The sequence below is a fragment of the Arvicanthis niloticus genome, chromosome 26, assembly GCF_011762505.2.
Source record: "Arvicanthis niloticus isolate mArvNil1 chromosome 26, mArvNil1.pat.X, whole genome shotgun sequence".
NCBI classification, from domain to species: domain Eukaryota; kingdom Metazoa; phylum Chordata; class Mammalia; order Rodentia; family Muridae; genus Arvicanthis; species Arvicanthis niloticus.
This window is the reverse complement of record NC_133434.1, coordinates 29251431-29269190: the sequence shown is the minus strand read 5'-3', so window position 1 is coordinate 29269190 and position 17760 is coordinate 29251431. Positions and strand designations below refer to the sequence as shown.

At 49.2% G+C, this 17760-nt stretch overlaps 1 long non-coding RNA gene across 2 annotated transcripts; it reads right to left on the bottom strand.

The window, feature by feature from the left end:
- Positions 1-257: 257 nt before the first annotated feature.
- On the bottom strand, positions 258-17534 carry LOC143439285 (uncharacterized). Of its 2 annotated transcripts, none has more exons than XR_013107589.1 (2): positions 17310-17534; positions 258-6070 (listed from the first exon to the last, which is right to left on the bottom strand). It is a non-coding gene; the product is annotated as an uncharacterized LOC143439285 (long non-coding RNA). The 2 variants fall into 2 exon arrangements; XR_013107588.1 differs by having other exon boundaries at positions 258-6067.
- Positions 17535-17760: the final 226 nt, after the last annotated feature.

Genomic DNA, 17760 nt, shown 5'->3' with positions numbered 1-17760 from the left:
GCCAGTGATGGATGGTTAGTGGTAAGGACTGCTTTGTCTGTAGTCAAGGGGCCTCCTGGGAAGAGGCCTTCACTAACCTGCACTGTGGGCTCCCAGCTCTCACTTTGGCTAACACATTTTGACAGGAAGGTGTCGAATGAGTCCAACACCCCTCCCCAGACATCTAAAAAAGCCCTCCTCATGGGGTAAGGGACATTGTTGTTCATGTAATCTAAAAAAAAGCTAAAACTGCAAAGCTGCAAGCAGAGGCCGTAGGCTTAGATTTTCCAAAGCCTACTTTATTTAGGGTTCTTAAGTGTGCTTTACCCTCCCATCTAGCCCACCGGCCAGAGGTAGGAAAAGGAAGGTTTACAGGAAAAGGGGTTGTGGACCTGTTTACACATAGTTCTGCGGGGCAATTCTTTGCTAGGACACCGGCAGTTCAGTCCAATAGTAAACAGCAAACATGAATTAGTAGCAGGGGCTTGATCCAGCAGAAACCACAAGGCTCTGCCAAAATGGCATAAGTCAAATGAATCAGCAACGTTCAGCTGGAATACCACGAGAAGTTCTTTGGTGCGTTTCTCTCTATGAAATAAAGTCCATTGAAGACCATCGAAGACCAGCAAGGACCAGAGAAGACCAGTGAAGAACATTGAACACCAGTAAAGTCCAGCGAAGCATTGTGCAGCATCACAATGTAAGAACGTCCTTTTGCTGTCTGCGGGGGTTCTATTGGAACTCCAAACACCATGCACCCTCTCATGCATCTGCGCCAGAAAAACTTCACATGCCCTCACACGTGTCTGCTTCAGCAAAACATCACGTGACACAACTGAGTTTTCAAAGAAAACAGGAAATTTCCGCTTCACTCGGCATCAGGCCGTGAAGTATATGACTCTCTTCCTGGAGCTGTGTGCTGTAATCTCAGCCAACTGGGAGGTGGGCAAAGCAAAATCAGGAGTTCAAGGCTACATATGGAATTAAGTGCCATATGAGAAACAAATGAAAACCAAACAGGGAACACAAGCATGTGCCTGTAATCCCAACATTCAAGATTCGAAAGGGAATTGAAGGGAGAGGATTACTGTAGGTTGGAGGCCAACGTGAGCTACTGTATTCAAGAAGAGAGGGAGGAGGAGAAGAAGAGGAGTGGGGAAAGGAATAATCTGAGGATCTACAAATAACAGCAAACACCTTAGTGTGAAGAAAGAAAGAAGAATGACTTCCCCTGGACCTTGAAGAAGACACAACTGCCAAGTGGGAGGAGGGCCACCCCTGCACTTTTCCTGCAGGGCTGAGCAGGAACTGACATGATCAAAACAAAGCAATGGATGGCGCTCTGGCAAGATGGCTTGGTGGTAAAAGGTACCTGTAGCCTTGCCTGGTGACCTGGGTTTGATCCCTGAGACCCATTTAGTAGGTAAGTATCTGCCACAGCATGGATTAGCTAGCACAGGCAAGTGGACAGGAGGGAACAGGTGACCCACCCCAGAAGGACAGTCGTGATGGAATTCCTTAGTAGGTCAGGGAATTCTTCCTTACTCAAGCATCAATAGCTAAGGAGGGAACATCCCATTGGGGACAAGATTCCCACAGTAGATAGAGACATACATGGGTGGCTATGTGAACTCCCGACTTGGGCTTAGATATTTGGTTCAAAGTCTTCTTTGGTTGATCTTCTGGTTTACTTCCCATCTTTGGCCAATTCCCATTGTTCTTTCTAAAGCCCTGAACTTTAATGTTTAATTTATTATTATTAGTAGTAGTAGCAGTAGTATGGTTGTTTTGCCTGCATCTATATGTCTATACACCACATATGTGCAGTGTCCACAGAGACCAGAAGAAGGCACTGGGTCCCTTAGGACTACAGTTACAGCTAGTTGCAAGCCACCATTGGGTCCTCTGGAAGAGTAACAAGTGCTCTAAACACCTAAGCCATCTCCCTAGCCATGGCCTGCACTTCAAGGATCACTCCTGGCTTTATGAAAGAGAGGTAGTCCAGCTAGGCAGTTCCTATAGCAGTTAAAGTCAAGGATCTACGTGTCAATTGCTTCAAGCTGGTTAGAGGGCAAATGAACATCACAGATGAGAGTCTTACATATGTTAACTTGGACACTTTAACTCTAAATATGATAATTGGTAGTCCAATATTTGGGGGGATATTCTAAGTTTTTCATTTATCATCATAACAATCGAGAAACAAGCTAAGTGTCCATCAACAGGGAGTGCCAAGGTAAAATACAACCATTTAACATACTCCACAGGACACATGCCTGTTGAGGACTGTGATAGCATGGTGTCTTAGCCGTGATAAAAAATATTCTGGAGAAAAAAAAAACTTGAAGGGAGAGTTTATTTTGGCTCACAATTCAAGGTGTCCATCATGGCCCAGGAGTCACAGTGGCAGGAGTTTGGTCCCACTACATCTGCAGTCAGGAAGCAGAGAACAATGGATGCTGGTCACACTGTATCTGCAGTCAGGAAGCAGAGAACAATGGATGCTGGTCACACTGTATCTGCAGTCAGGAAGCAGAGAATAATGGATGCTGGTCACACTGTATCTGCAGTCAGGAAGCAGAGAATAATGGATGCTGGTCACACTGTATCTGCAGTCAGGAAGCAGGGAGCAATGGATGCTGGTAACACTGTATCTGCAGTCAGGAAGCAGGGAGCAATGGATGCTGGTCACACTGTATCTGCAGTCAGGAAGCAGGGAGCAATGGATGCTGGTCACACTGTATCTGCAGTCAGGAAGCAGGGAGCAATGGACACTCGCGCTCAGCTCACTTTCTCCTCCTTTGTACACTCCAGAATCCCAGCCACAAAGTCTTCCTGTTTTAATTAACCTAATCAAGAGTGCCCAGAAGCCCGTCTCCCAGATGATTCCCTGTCATCAAGTTGACAAATGAGATTAACACAAAGACTTACAGTACTTAGTAAAAAGTAAATGGACCCCAATAGGAAAGCATACTGATAGCAATCTGTAAAATGTTAATAGCTCTATATTCTAATCCACATCTATGTCAACTCAGAGGTTTTTAAGCAAGCCGGTCATCTTAGGGGTGGCCCATTTTCTGCATAGTGGCTTGCATGCATCTCTGTGAGTAGGTTCACCCAGAGAGACAGGGTTCTGGGAAACCAGCATCATCTGCCTCCAGCTCCCAGCTCCTGAGTCCAGTTCCCCAGCCTGAGTCTCAAGGAGTAAGGCCTGCAGGTACACTGGGAATTGATTTCAAGTGACAGTCAGACAGCTGTCCCAACATTCAACTCTTACTTATAATGTAGAATAGGCGGTTTCGCTGCCTTCAGGGCAGAGTCCCACGTGGTGGCTTCAGTGCTGGCTGGCTGCACATTCCTTTGATGCCTTGACATATGGTGCCTCTCAGCAGAGGGTTGATGAGCTGAGAGAAGCCTTAGAGGTGACATCACAGAGGACAGCCTCAAAACACAGCAGCAGCCACAGAGTAGCAAACTGGCCTTTGTGAATATATGCGAGACATACAGGACTTCAGGAAGTGTGTTGGGGGTGGGGGCTCCAGGGAGGATAAAGACAGAGAAACAAAGTGTCTGTTCACGCTAGAGTGGCCTACAGACGGCTGAGTAACTCTTGCTCAAGACACCTAAGAGAAGGACATAGTAAAAGACTGTAACAGTGGTGTCTGGGGATGTGACTTGGTTCGTCCAGGTGCTTTCCAAGCCTGCTTGAAGAATTGGGTCCCATCCTCAGCACATTTATGTATCTTTGATCCCAGCACTTAAATGGTAGAGGCCGGAAACTTAGAAGTTAGAGCCATAGACTTAGAATTAGAAGCTAATGGTCATACTTCGCAGTATGGGGAGTTGGAGACTAGCCAGGGCTATAGGGACAAAGGATTCTGGGTACTAGGATCACACTTAGAGACAGTTCCAGAAGACTGCAAAACCTTTGAGCCAACTGCCATCTCCATATACATGGTGACAAGTTGTAATGTCCTTCCTTCTCTAGGGACCTACTACCTCCCCTGCCTAAGCCACAAACAGCCCCAGAAATAAGACAGCACCTCTGCCATGTCTCCCAGGAACTCTCTTCCTGCCTTCCTTCTCCCCAACCAGTCCCTGCTACTCATTCTGCTCCAGTGCTTCTGGTTTCTTCTAGAACCTAGGGGTCTTTGCCTGGACTATCTTGTCTGTCTATGGCATTCTCCTTCCCCTTCTTCCTGGCTAACCCTGACTCCAGGCTCAGGTGACATCTTGATGATGTCAATCCTCTACCTTCAAGCCCTCCGGTCCCACCTTTATTGCCCAGGCCTCCCCCATTTTCCCTTCATACCAGTCCCAGTTGGAGGATTTAATGTCTACTCCCTTCTAGATTTTGTGAGGGGAGAGGTTGTGCGCCCTTGGTACTGGGTTCAAATCCCATGACTACTAAGAAGAACAAAAATCCCATGGCAGATACTGTGTAAATGGGTGTGTTGGGTGAGTGGACGGATGGACAGGGAAACAAAATGCAGGAGAATATACTCTGATGGTCCACAGTGAGAAGATGAGTGGACAGCAGAAAAAAGCATCTGGAACGACACCCACGGGGTAAGCAAGAGTCAGCCTGAACAGTGGCTGGCGGCCACTAATGACTCTCAGGCAAAGTCTTGAAAAGATCAGCCTATGGTTGGGAGATGAGAAAACCTCAAGTCAGAGATGGCAGGAAGGCGTGGGCTGCAAGCCTCCATGTCGGTCACTCCGGAGCTGCCAGTTGACCAAGCCTTCCCATACCAGCTTATCTGTGGTTAACATTAGTGTGTCCCTAAGGCTGCCAGACCTTTCTTTAATCCTACTCGCAGCTATGCTGATTCTCAGCTCTCGATGCCACATGGGGCTCACTACTTACTGGGAAGCAAAAGTACTTCCTGGGAAGCTGGCCACAAGTCTGAACCTCCCCTAGGGCAGCAGACTCTCAACCTTCCTAACACCGCAAACCTTTGATCCAGTTCCTCATGTTGGGCCACGTTCTTCCTCATGTGACCCCTGAACCACAGGATTATTTTCATTCTTTCCTTTAAAACTACAGTTTTGTTATTGTTATCACAGTGTAAACAATTTTGAAGCTAGAGGTTTGTCAAAGGGGTTGAGATACACAGATTGAAAACTGCTGACCTAGAGGGAAGCCCTCCTTCCAAGTGTATAGCCCACCTGAACCCCACCTCTATCAGCCAACCCTGACAGAGCTGGTGGGGACCATATAGAGCAACCCCCTACCCCTACACTAGTGTCCATGGAAGATTCTTCCCTAAGTTAGGTCTGGGGCAGAGCCGAAACACCAAGCTTTCCTTCTCTGGATCTTCAAAGATCCAAGAACAGATCCATGGAGGACCCAGAATGCACTGGGAAAGAAAGAAGGTGATGTGCGCTCACCAGGCCTGCTGAAACAGAGGACCACCGGCTGTCAGTGACAGAAGAGATGAGTTTCCTCCAGGTCCAGAGGCTGCCGTCCATGATCAAAGAGTGGGCAGGCTGGTGTCTTCTGAGGCCTTTTTCCTGAGCTTGGAGATGGCTGTCTCCTTCCTGTGTCTTTCTGTGTAAATATTGTGTCCCAAATTCTTCTTCTTCAAAGGACACAATCTTGCTGGATTAAGGCTTACCGCAACACCCTCTTTTTACCTCACCTCAATAAAGACTGAGCCCAGATACGAAGTTCTGAGGTATAAGGAGTCTCTGACATATGAATTTGGATGGGACATAGTTCAGTCCATTCCAGAGGCCCAGGGGTCAACAGAATTACTTTTTGCTCCTCTGAGACAGCCTGAACCTCAGCACCTGTAATCCAACTACAACTCACTGAGCAGGGCACACTTCTGACCCTTTGCCTCCCCACCACTACCCTGGCGGTAATGGTTCTCCTGAGTCAACAGCTCTCAGGTACCAGATAAACTCTTGGCCATTGATGGTAAGAGAAGACCCCTGGCCCGGCTCTGAGCCCCTCAGAGACAGGTTATCCTCAAACCTGAGCTTATCAGCACATTGCTGGGATCCTGTGACTGGGATGACATTCCCAGAGCAGTTCGGAGCGCTTGGCCTTCATTCTCAACAGGCAGATGGGACTTCTGGTTTGCTGCTTATGAACAAAACAAAACAAAAACAAAACAAAACAAGAAATTCCAGTAAGGGATTAATGACTTAATTATAAATGCAACTTGGAAATGTAAAGGTTATTAAGAAGTGGGAGAGATGCATGCTAATAAGAGACACACTATTAACAGCAGAATAAAGATCCATTGTTGGCGCCACTGTAAAGTTTTCCAAGTTTGGTAATAAAAACCACCTGGTTTGCACCAGGCTGGCTGCCATGGTGACGGCACCCGCGCAGCGCTGGATCCGGCTAATGAGGCTTGTCTGCCCGCCTCTGATCATGCTCCCTGTGGGGTTTAAGCTTCCTGGTAAAATTGGCCTACAGGCCTCAAACCACTGCAGAGAGAGCCAGGCTCCAGCTTCTCAGCTACCGCCCACTGGGCCCTGAGTACCTTGGGAGTCACCAGAACAAGCCGTTCCCGTTCCCACAGAAAACTAGCAGCCAGTTCTAAGCTGTGTAACCTTGCCCCTGTTTCTCAACCTCTCTGAGCCTGTTTCCTCATCTGCAAAGTGTGGAGCTCTTACATCTGGCTCTAGAGAACACACACACACACACACACACACACACACACACACACACACACACACACACAAAGTAGCTCACACAGTCATGGGACAGACTTCAGCTGCAAGAGCACCAGCCCATCTCCTTCCAGTAATCCCACTCTGGTACTTGTCTCAGTCACCCAGCAGTCCCACCCCTAACTGTGTCTGACCTCAGTATATCCTTGCCCCCTCCCCATTTGGGCTCCCACATTCTTGAGGCTCTTGTAGATGCCTCACACAACTCTGGCTGACCTCAACTTAGGACATCTCTGGACAGCCCTGGCCTCACCCTGGGCTTGGTCATAGAGCGTCACTTGGTGCTGTGCTTCCTAACAACTGTAGGAAGAGGGATGGCAGAGGAACAGGGAAAGGCTGTGGCAGCTGGAACAGGCTGGGTCTAAAATGTCTACTCTGGGTCTGTTCCCTGGAAGCCTCAGTGTTCTCATCTGCAAAATGGCAACAGTACTCCCTCTGGAAGACTCCCATGTGAGAATGTGGAAACCCTCTCACCAGCACGGGTTTTCAGTAAGGACTCCTCACCATTCTTTGTGTGTGTGTGCTCCAGGCAAGGTGCATGTGGGAGTAGGTATGCATGTTAGCATGTATGTGCACATGCATGTAAAGGCCTGAGGTTAGTGTCAGGCGTCTTCCTCGAGCTCTCTCCACCTCATGTATTAAGGTGTTTTTCTCTCTTGAACCCGCAGCTCATTAAATCAGCTTCTCTAGCTAGTTAGCTTGCTCCAGGGGAGAGCCTGCCTCTGCCTCCCCCCTGCTAGGCTTGTAGGGAGTGATCATGTTCACTGAGCACTTATATGAGTGCGGGGGATCTGAACTCCTGTCCCCACCCTTGTGCAGCAAGTGCTGAGCCACCTTCCAGGGAAGTGGGGACAGGAGCAGGGGAGGGAGTTGGCTCGTCTAAAACTGGGGAAGGTAATGAAGAAATCTCCATCTAATTAGACGGGCTGCAGTTTTAATCAGACAGAGTTTCTCTGGCAAAACCTGTTTGCATGTTTTCTGTCATTCAGCCAATGTGTTAATTAGGCAAATAATATTAATAATGATATTCACTTTGGGAAAAGTTAAGAGGGAAGGAAAAGGTGGAAGTGACAGTTTGGGGCTGAGCCGCCTAGAGCAGGGAGGGGCCTTTTAACTCTGAGGCAGCAGAGAGTAGAAGCAAGGGGTCTGAAGAGATGTTGGCTGGGTTACCCAGCTCTGCCCCAGTGTCTCAGGCCAGCTCTTCTCTAAGTTCCAGTTTCCTCATCAGTACCACAGGAGTGATGAGGCAGAGGCATGTCCACTGGCTTGGCTTAAGAGGTGTTACACCAGCTCCCACCTCTCCTTGATTTGTCATCTACCTTCCACTTGCTCCTTTTCACAGAGAGGGTCCCCCAGAGTCCTCCAGAGCAGAGCAGGGCATGATGGGAAAGTGCAGGGGGGTTCTGAGCCTCAGCTTCCTGAGGACCCCATGTCGGCATTCTTCAGTCAGTCCAGGCTGGGCTCTAGCTTCCTCTCTGGCCCACTGAGCTTCAGGAGTTGGGACCGAGCATCTAGGGACATCTCCTCTTTGCTGCACTTCATGGCCTGACAATAGCTGTCTTGCTTCCCTGATTTCTCTCTGATACCCCAAGTTAGAGGAATCTCCCCTGGCTAGACCATACACTCCCCAGAAGGATCCTAGGGGACCCCTCCTCTCCTTTGCTTGCTGCTACTTTTGTTAAACCCAGGCACCAAATTCAACCTTCTTCGCTGCTGCAGATACCCTAGACACAACGCTTGGGGCCAAGATTAGGGCACAGTAGTGAGGCACCCCTCCCTTAATGAGAAATTTAAGCAGCACCCCCAAGAGTGGACCAGCCATGCTAAGCATTTCAAAGCAATGCATTTAAAAAATAAAAAAGCAATGTCTAGATTCTTTTCAATGAACCTGGCCTTTAAAAATACTGCTTTGTCCATATTTAAAAATACTGATTTGTCTTGATCACTGAGTGTATAACCATCCTCACTTGCTTCCCTGACCACACCCACATCTAGCTCTGATCCTCAGCATTGGCCCTGACACTCTCCCATACCCGGGAGCAGCCACCTGGAGCACTCTCTGAGAGAGACAGTAGCAATGTCTTCCCACCTCCCACTGGCTGCTTAGCATGTGTGAGTGGAGCAGGAATTCCACCACAGTTTCTGGGGAATGCGTCACGGTGGGCAAGGAACAAAACCAAAACGTTGGCAACATCTAAAATGTTGGTTTAACTGCCGGTTCTCCTACGGGTCTCCCTTGCCAAGCTTAAGGGTTTGGCCTCCCGGTGGGCAAAGCTGGAAGTAGAGCATAGCCTTGTGCTATCCTGGAAAGCAGCTGCTAGCCTGCAGCCTGCAAGGGGAGGAGCGGGGGAGACTACACAAGAGTGGGGATGTGGTGGTGGCAGGAGCCAGGAGCAGGTGTCACCATACAGCTACCTTTTACCTTGTGATCAACATCACATGCAAACAGCCACCAGTGGAGACTCACTCTGTGGCAGGACTCCTCTCCCATCAGATACTTCTAAAGGACTTCTGTTCAGAACCTTTAATCAACAGTTCAGCAGCTGGGCACTTCTAAAATACACAGCTGCCCGGTCTTGCCCTCCCTCCGTGTGCTGGAGCCAACAGTCCAGACCCCCTGTCCTCGTGTTCCCAACGATCTGTAGTGCCAGTCCCTAGGGAGGGTTCATAAAGGCCAGTTCTCCATCCTCATGTGAACATTGGCTCAGTCTACTGTGTGACAGGCGTTGTCTTTTAGTGTCGGCCGTTTTGACTGACAGATCAGATTCATGACCCCCTACCACCCATACAGCTCAGAGCCATGAAAGTTACCTAAACTTCATCCATCATTAGCCACTAAAAAGGTTAAAGCTCAAGACATAATATTGCACTCCTACACACACACACACACACACACACACACACACACACACATCCTGTGTCTTCCTAGCCGATTAGAAGATTCTACCTACTGGGGTTCCTGTTTGGAATATTTGTTGTTTTGAATACCTAACGTGAGACAATTCTTTTTCTCCTCACTCAGGCCCCATGAGGGGAGCTCTGTCATTTTGTTCATTCTCTAAACAAGGGACCAGCAGCTCCCAGAAGTCACACATATGTGGTCAGACACACAGCTTCCCAGTTCTATCCCTCTGTATGCCTGGCAAGAAGAACCAGACTGTTGTGGCCCTCACAGGACACCATACACTGTTCCAGGGCTTGAATGCAATGGTAGCTCATTGGAGCTACTGGCCCAGCAGCTAGGCTTTCTACTCTACTCAGATGTGCCCAGCCCATCTTTGTAGTTTGCCTGCAGGGAGAGGCTGCTAAGCCCTTTCAACTGCAGCCAGAGGACTTGGCTTGGTCTTCCTCATGCCTGAGGTCAGACGCACCACACACCTCCCAGCCTGTGGTGAACAAGGACTTTACGAGCTTGTAACCCTGAGTTCCAGAACCCCAAGGGAGTGCTGTCCAGGCCTAACCCTGAAGGCAGATCTTTGGGAAGATGTGAACATAGTGACGTATACTTCTGTCTTTCCTTGGCAATCACAGGATTTCTTTTCCCCCATGACTTATCCATTTATTATCTCGGTGTGAGTGCGAGCACGCACACGCCATGACTTGTGTATGATGGTTTAAGGACAACCTCGGGTGTCTGTCCCCCGCCTCCTACCTTGTTTGAAACAAGGTCTCTTTGTTTGGCTTTGTTCTGCTGTGTACGGCAGCTTAACTGGTTCACAAGCTTCTGGAGAGTCTGTTCTCCCCCTCCTGTTTCATTGTCGGGACAACGGATTACCGACATGAGCTTTACCATGGGTTCTGGGGATTCAAACTCAAGTCCTTCCACTTGCATGACAAGTACGCTAACCACTGGGCCATCTCCCTGGGCCAGGAAGGGCACGGCGCTCAGTCCTCTCCCTTCCTCTGTTACTAAAGGCAGGTGGTATATAGTCCTAGACTCCAGTGATCACACTGGGGTCCAGCACATTACAGAAAAGGAGACAAGCTCAGAAGGGGGGGATCCATCTGTGGCCTTTAGGGTTTGGGGTGAATACAACTAGGTCAAAGGCTAGTCTTAACTTACTACCTCTGTTTCTGGGGAGGGGGGTTGTTTTTAGAGGAGCCTGGAACTCCCCTGCTCTTGCCGGCTACGAAGGAGTCCAGGGTGTCGCCATCCTGAGACCAGGGTGTCACCATCTGTACACAGTTACCCTCTCCTCCTCCATGGCATTATGTATGCTGTGGACATCAACGCCAGTGGCGCCTCTGTGTCCTTGGCCATCCAGGGGGTGGAGAAGCACAAGATGAACAAGTTGGGGGCCTGGGGGTGGGGGTGGGGAAAGGAGAACCTCGGGCGACAGCATTAACTTGTTATGTAAATACCTTATTCAATTAGGCTTCCTCCAACACCAGTCAGCTAATCACTCATGCCTGGCTGGTTCATGAATATTAAACCCAACTCCCTTGGCAGAGCATCTCCGGGGTGGGAAACAGTGGTCTCCATGGAAGGGAGAAGAAAAATTAGATGCCAGAAGTCCCGTTTCAGAGGGCTACACACATCACGCTCGGGGGCGGGGTAGGGGGAGAAGCTTAGCGGGGAAGCTTCTCACCTGCATAGCCTAAAAAGGTTCTACAGGCTCTGTAGAACCCCCAGGCTGGGCTGAATTGGCTGAGTGACCTGAGGGAAATGTTCTCATCTGTAAAATGGCACAGCAGCCTCCGCCTTGTCTGTGGTGGTGATTCGTGAGGCCATGCACATATTAAAAACAACAATAGCAACAAATCCCTCCCAACTGTTTTAAGCCTCCTTGAATGACACAGCCCTCAGAGGCAGCTTGTGTTCTGGATCCAGGATCATCCCTGAGCTCAGGCAGTCAGAAGGGGGGGAGGCTGAACTAGGGAAGAACTCCTGTTCCCGGGCAGTTATGAAGGGTTCCTAGCTGAAGTGACTTGACTGGACTATTCGAATGATGCTGGAGGCTGGGGAGATGGCTCAGAAGGCAAGAGTGTTAGCTACATAAGTATCAGGGCCTGCAAATCCCTCAGCACTCAGGTAACAAGTCCGGTGTGATGGCGTCGTCGGCACCTGCAATCCCAGTTCTGGAGGAGAAGATGTGGTCATGCCGGCTGCCAGCCGACCTCCGGGTTCAGTGAGAGTCCCCATCTTGAGGGAATAAGGCAGAGAGTGCTGGGGCAGGACACCTGACATCTGCCTCTGACGGCAAGCACAGACACACACATCAGCACACACAAGCATATAATACACATACTAAACAAGTAAGTACATAAATAAAAAAATAAAACACAGATGCAGTGCTCCCCCCTCCCCCAGGCCCCCAGCATGTGTTCACTAAGGAACCGCTGGGTGCTGGACTCAGTCCATGGGACACTCTGAAGACCCAGTCCTGGGGAGACATGTTAGGGCAGAGTTGGAATCCTTAGCTTCCTGCTCCTGGAAGGTGTGGCCAACCTCCACCCCTGGAGTTCAGGTTGGCCTTGGTGGTGATTTGAGAGAGAGAACAAGCAGGAAGCATTGATGGGAAGGAAGACCCTTGTATATCCCCCCCAACCCCCACCCCAGCTGTGTCACTCCAGGAGCCCTAAGCATCATGGCCAAAGTGAGCCCAGCCACATCTGTGAAGCCATGTGTAGGCACTCCAGGACAGTGAGCCCCAGGTTTCCCATGCTGCTCCCCAGGTGCAGACAGACTGGGGAAGCCATCTTGGACATGCCAGTTCTTCCAGCAGCCACCTCCACCAGCAGCTCCTGAGGAGGGAGAGCCACAAGCCACGCTCTCTCCGTCTGACGCTCCTCACAGACAGGGAGAGGGGATAGCCTGTCTGATGTTTTGAGCTACTGATTTCTAGAGACTGTGTCACAGAAATAGACAATTCTACAATGAATGAGGACAGACAGACAGACAGACAGACAGACAAAATCTAATGTGCAAAAGCCACCAGAAACTTGGTGAAGATAGAGCATGAGGAGACTAACATGGGGCGAACAGGAAACGTTGAGTATGTGTGTGAGTGTGTGTCTGTGTGGTATTGCATATGTGTGGTATGTGTGTATGTGCGTGATGTGTATGTATGCGTGTGGTGTGTGCATGTGCGCGCATTCATGTGTGTGTGCGCGCATGTGTGCATGTGTGTATATATGTGCCTGGTGTATGTGTATCTGTGTGTGCTGTGTGTGTATCTGTGTGTTGGTGTGTGTATGTGTGCATGAGTGTGTGTGTATGTGTATCTGTGTGTTGGTGTGTGTACTTGCACTTAGGACACATTCACAGAGGGATGATATCTGAACAAAACCTAAGGAAACCAGTGTTCCTGTGTGGAAGACAAATGTTCCAGGCAAGACATCATCACCCAGGGTGATAGCCCTGAGTAGGGAATGTAAGGACTGACCAGGCACATTCCTGGTCAGGTCAGGGCCTTCACCCTGACTTACAGGAACAGCAGCAAGGGGCTCCATGGAGGAAGGAGTGGCTGGCTGTTCCTGGCAGGCCTCCCTCCTCAGAGGCTGTGCTGCACTGGGGTCACATGGTCTCTGGTGTGAGATTTCTTATCTCTCCAGGATCCTAACTGTCCTCTAAGATCAGGAGTCCTGTTCCACAGGCTGGGCCCAGCCAAAGGATGAGCACAGGAAGAGCCATTGGGTGGCGCTTACCAACTGCTTCCTTCCCTTAGCTCTGAGCCCTCTGTAGTCAGCACTGTGATGCTTCTTTACAAATGAGGAAACTGAGGCAGGGAGAGCACATAAGCCTTGCTCAAGGTCCTCCAGCAGCAAGGAAGCCACAGGCATCCTATCTCACAACTGAAAGATGCAAGGCCAAGTTTCTACCCCAGTAGAAGGCCCTCTGAGTATGTGGAACGTTTGTCAGCAGGGACGACAGCAGAAGATCCCCCAGAAGGAGCCCATGACTGAGAACTTGTGGGACTCACTGCAGAAAGCTGAATCTCAGCCTTCTCTCAGCCATGTAGCTCAGCTGGGAGAGCACTTTCCCAGCATTCGTGAAGTCCTGGGTTTGATCCCCAGCACCAGATATAACCCGACGTGTGGCGGCTAATGCAGACAGAGTTCAAGTACTCAGAAGGTAAAGACAGGAGGATCAGGAGTTCAGGTCATTCGTGTCACATAGTGAGTACGAGGCTAGACCTGTTCCCAACAAGCACCAGTTGTGTTCAAGGCCAATAATTATTGAAGACGATAATAAGATAGTTGATGTTTATGGAGCCAGGGTTTTAACACAGCCCATTAACTTCTCTGAGTAAACTGTGTGGTTATAGCCACTTTTTGAAGGGGGGACTTTGGAGCTCAGAGGAGTTTGGTAACCCTGCTCAGAGTCACACAGTAAAGAGTTAGCTCCTCCTGCCTCCAGGGCCTGCCTGTGCTCGTGGCCACTTTATAGTAGCAAAAACCCAGCTATAGACAAAAGAGCAGACAGAAGTGTGTCCCCTACAAGGGAATCTCCACGAGCACTGTGATCAGATGGTCACACATGAAGCCTCAGACATCGGTGCTCACAGCCTACACTTACGGAAGGTTCCAGTTTTATTGTACACAGCTTCGTTTGTGTCTCACGAGAGGGTCTTGAGTGTGGCATCACTGTTTGCTTTTCCCACGTGAGGAAACCCAGAGCCAAGGCCCCTTAAACAAAGAAGAAACTGGCTGTGAAGTTGGGTCTTACTCCCAGCCACTCATCTGCAACCCAGGCATCAGCTTGTGGCTCAGACCTCCAGCCTCTGGGTTCTGTCTCTGTGTCCCCAACCCAGAGCAGGGGTTTGACACTGGCTGGAGCTGTCTTTTCAGTCCTCCCATCTTACTGATTACTAGAGTGTCCCTGCAGTGAGAACCCAGGGAGTGGGCAGGGCTGTGTTGGGGTGCTCTGGGGTGTGTGTGAGCACTCTGAGTGAGGTTCTAGCTGAGCTGAGACCAGGGCTCCTGAGTTTTGGGGTTACTTTACGTAGCCTTCAGAACTGTGGAGATTTGCGAGCTGCCTTTTGTGGTCTGAGTGTGACTTGACACCCACACTGGTGTTGAGGCCTGGTTTCCCAGAAGGTGCTATTGGGAAGTGGTCGGGTCATGGGACAGAGCCCTCAGGACAAGATTCAGCCTTGCCTGCTTCAGTGAGTTCACTGTTTCAGAGCCTGCGGCAGTCACATGAGCACAGCTGTTACAGAGTGAGACCATGGGTGTTCCCCAGTGATACCTACTTGTCTTCTGCCTCTCCCCTTGGGGGCCCTCCCCAGATGTACACCCCCAATATGAAACCTCCTAGCCTCTCACACTATGAACCCCCACACCCTCTTGCCTTTACAAGTGACCCAAGGAAAGAGGTTCTATCCAGAGAAAGCAGGTTAAGACACCACGAGAATGACTGCCATGTATTTCATGAATTACCAAAGAAGAAAAATAACCAAGTTCACTTCATGATACTTCAGATACCCAAGCCAGCCCCCACCGAGCTGAGAAGTAGGAGAAGAAAGAGGAAATGACAAATAGGTGTTTTCTTCCATCTGCCTTAGGAGAGTATTAAAAGGATCACATCCAGAGTGGGCACGGGGTATGTCAGTAAGAGCCACTCAAAAACATTGGTTAAAAAAAAAAAATCGATGTTGAGAGTCAAATTGGTAATATAGGTAAACTGTAAAATGCACGTTTCTGTTCAAAAATTCTATTCATGTGTGTTCATTTCCATTCAAGCACATCCTGGTACCTGTGCAAGCACGTTTGTAACAGTGTTGGTTTGTAACTTTCGAGATAAAACAGTTCCTGTGCTGGAGAGATGGCTCGCTGTGTAAGGGGCCTTTGGCCAAGTCTGATGACCTGAGTTCATTCTCCCAGCCCCACATGGGAGAGGATGAGAACGAACTTCAAGTTATCCCTCTGACCTCTAAATGCATGCTGCAGCAAGCATGCACCTACCCACCTCACCCCAAAACAAACAAATAAATGTATTACAAAAAAATTATAAAGCAAATAATATCTAAGTGTGGGCTGATAAAAAAAAATCTGCTAAATTCACCCAATGGAATACCACTGAGTTTTAAAAAAAGACTATGGCTTGTCTTCCCATAATGTCAATAGCAAAAGTTAGGATATACTGACTGTTCCTTGGGGATGATACCACAAATAGTGTCTATACTTTTACTATACCTTTGCTTCAAAATATATATTTGTTTCTTTTTCTTTGTGTGATGATTTCTAAACTAAACGTCACCCAGCATCTGCTACTTTGGGGGAGGGTCCCAGACACAGGGACTCATAGCTTTCTCCATTGCGATGCTTGATTTTTTTTTAACTATGCCTTCTTAATATTTGAAAGCAGATGAAAAATATAGAGGATGAATAAATCATGGACCTTTAAAAAAGGAAAGAAAAGGAACAGGGTAGGATGTGGGAATCCAGAAACAGAAAAGGCTTGTGCCATGAGGAGGCTGGAGAAGCTCTGTGTGGAAAGCCCAGTCTGTGGATGGTCAGGAGGGCTCGGCGGGGTACAGAACGCAGAGAAGATGCAACACAGCTGCGGAAGCCTCCAGGGCTCCGTCCATCCTGCTAAGCTAAGGGATTCATGGATGAGAAATGGGTGTCAGAAGAGGAAGAAACATGCACAGAGGAGGATGGGAACCAGAAAGGATGTCCTAGCATCCTCTGCTCAACCTGACAGGCTCTAGCATCCCCCAGGAGACAGATCTGTAGGCATGTCTGTGAGGAATTCTAGATTGATGGGTACTCTAGCACTATTCCATGGGATGTGGCTAAGGATGTAATAAAAAGGAGACTGTGATGTGGGGCAGTGGATGGTGCCAGGAAACCTGGTAAAGCTGAGTGGTTTAGAAGCCCTGGAACCTCTGAGAGGAGGGTAGGAGCTTCATCTGCTTCTGACCAGGCCTCTGTCACATGACCATGCCCCTTACATAGGAATGCAACCTATGGTCATTTAGACCAGAACAGAGTTCTCCATGCTAATGAGGTATCTAGAGGCCCTGAGGGTTTAGCCTATAAGCTTCCCTTCCCAGACATTTTTTCCTGCAAAAGGTATTTAATCTCTGATCCACCCTGAGCAAGTGGTATGCACCCATCCATGATGAAAAATCAATAAACAGTTTGGAACCAAGGAAGGTCTCTCTCATCAAGTACTGCCATGGGGAGCATGGTGGAAGCCTTTGTCTACAGAGCTGCCCCATCTAAGCCTCCCACAGAAGGCCCCACCCCACTCCTAGACCATCACCACTAAGCTAGGCACAATCTCCTATGAGATAAGCCTGAGCTTCTCATACCCCTGGCTTTGAGCTCCTCAGCCCAAGGACTCAACTCTGTTCCCAACTCCTCGAGACCCAATGGTGTCTGGATGTCCAGGAGTTTGGGAACCCCCGTCCCTGGACTCCCCACAGGCCCTCGGGCCCCTCTGTTCCTGACTTCCCCATGCAATTTCCAGTGCTGTCTGGATTCCCAGGAGTCAGAGAACCCCAGCTTCAGCCTTCCACATTTTAGGCTGCGTTTCCCCACCCCCTGAGCTTTGTAGACCACATCCAGTTTTGTCTGCCCAGTTCCTACACACCATCGGTGAGGTGGACCACAAACCCACACCAGGAGTTGAACCCTAGGGTTCATCTCTGCTTGCTGACTGCAGATGCAGTGTGTCCACCCACCCACCTCACCTCCTGTTGCCATGCCTTCCTTCATCGATGGACTGTATCCTCCTCCTCCGATTGAGCCAGAAATAAACCCTTCCTCCTTAAATGGCTTCTGTTGAATATTTTGTTGTAGCAACAAGAATAGTAGCTAACCTGGAGGGATGGGAGAATCCAGCCAGTGTGTGAGGTGCACCGTGCTGCAGCCAGAGTGCGAGCCCCAAGGAAAAGCACAACGTTCAGGGCCCACTTCGAACCTCTAACAAAACGGTTATCGTGACATCTCACGGGAACAAAGTGCTCTCTCAATCGCCCACACCCTGAAGCCCAAATTTCTGAGGGTCAGGCCTTGCACTTTTACCTAATTCTTCATGACCAGCAGGTGCTCTGATGTTTGAGAAGGAATGGCTTAGAGATGATCAAGGCCCAGGACTTGATTTCAAATGGGGATTTGGCATTACGTCTTTATTTTAAATGC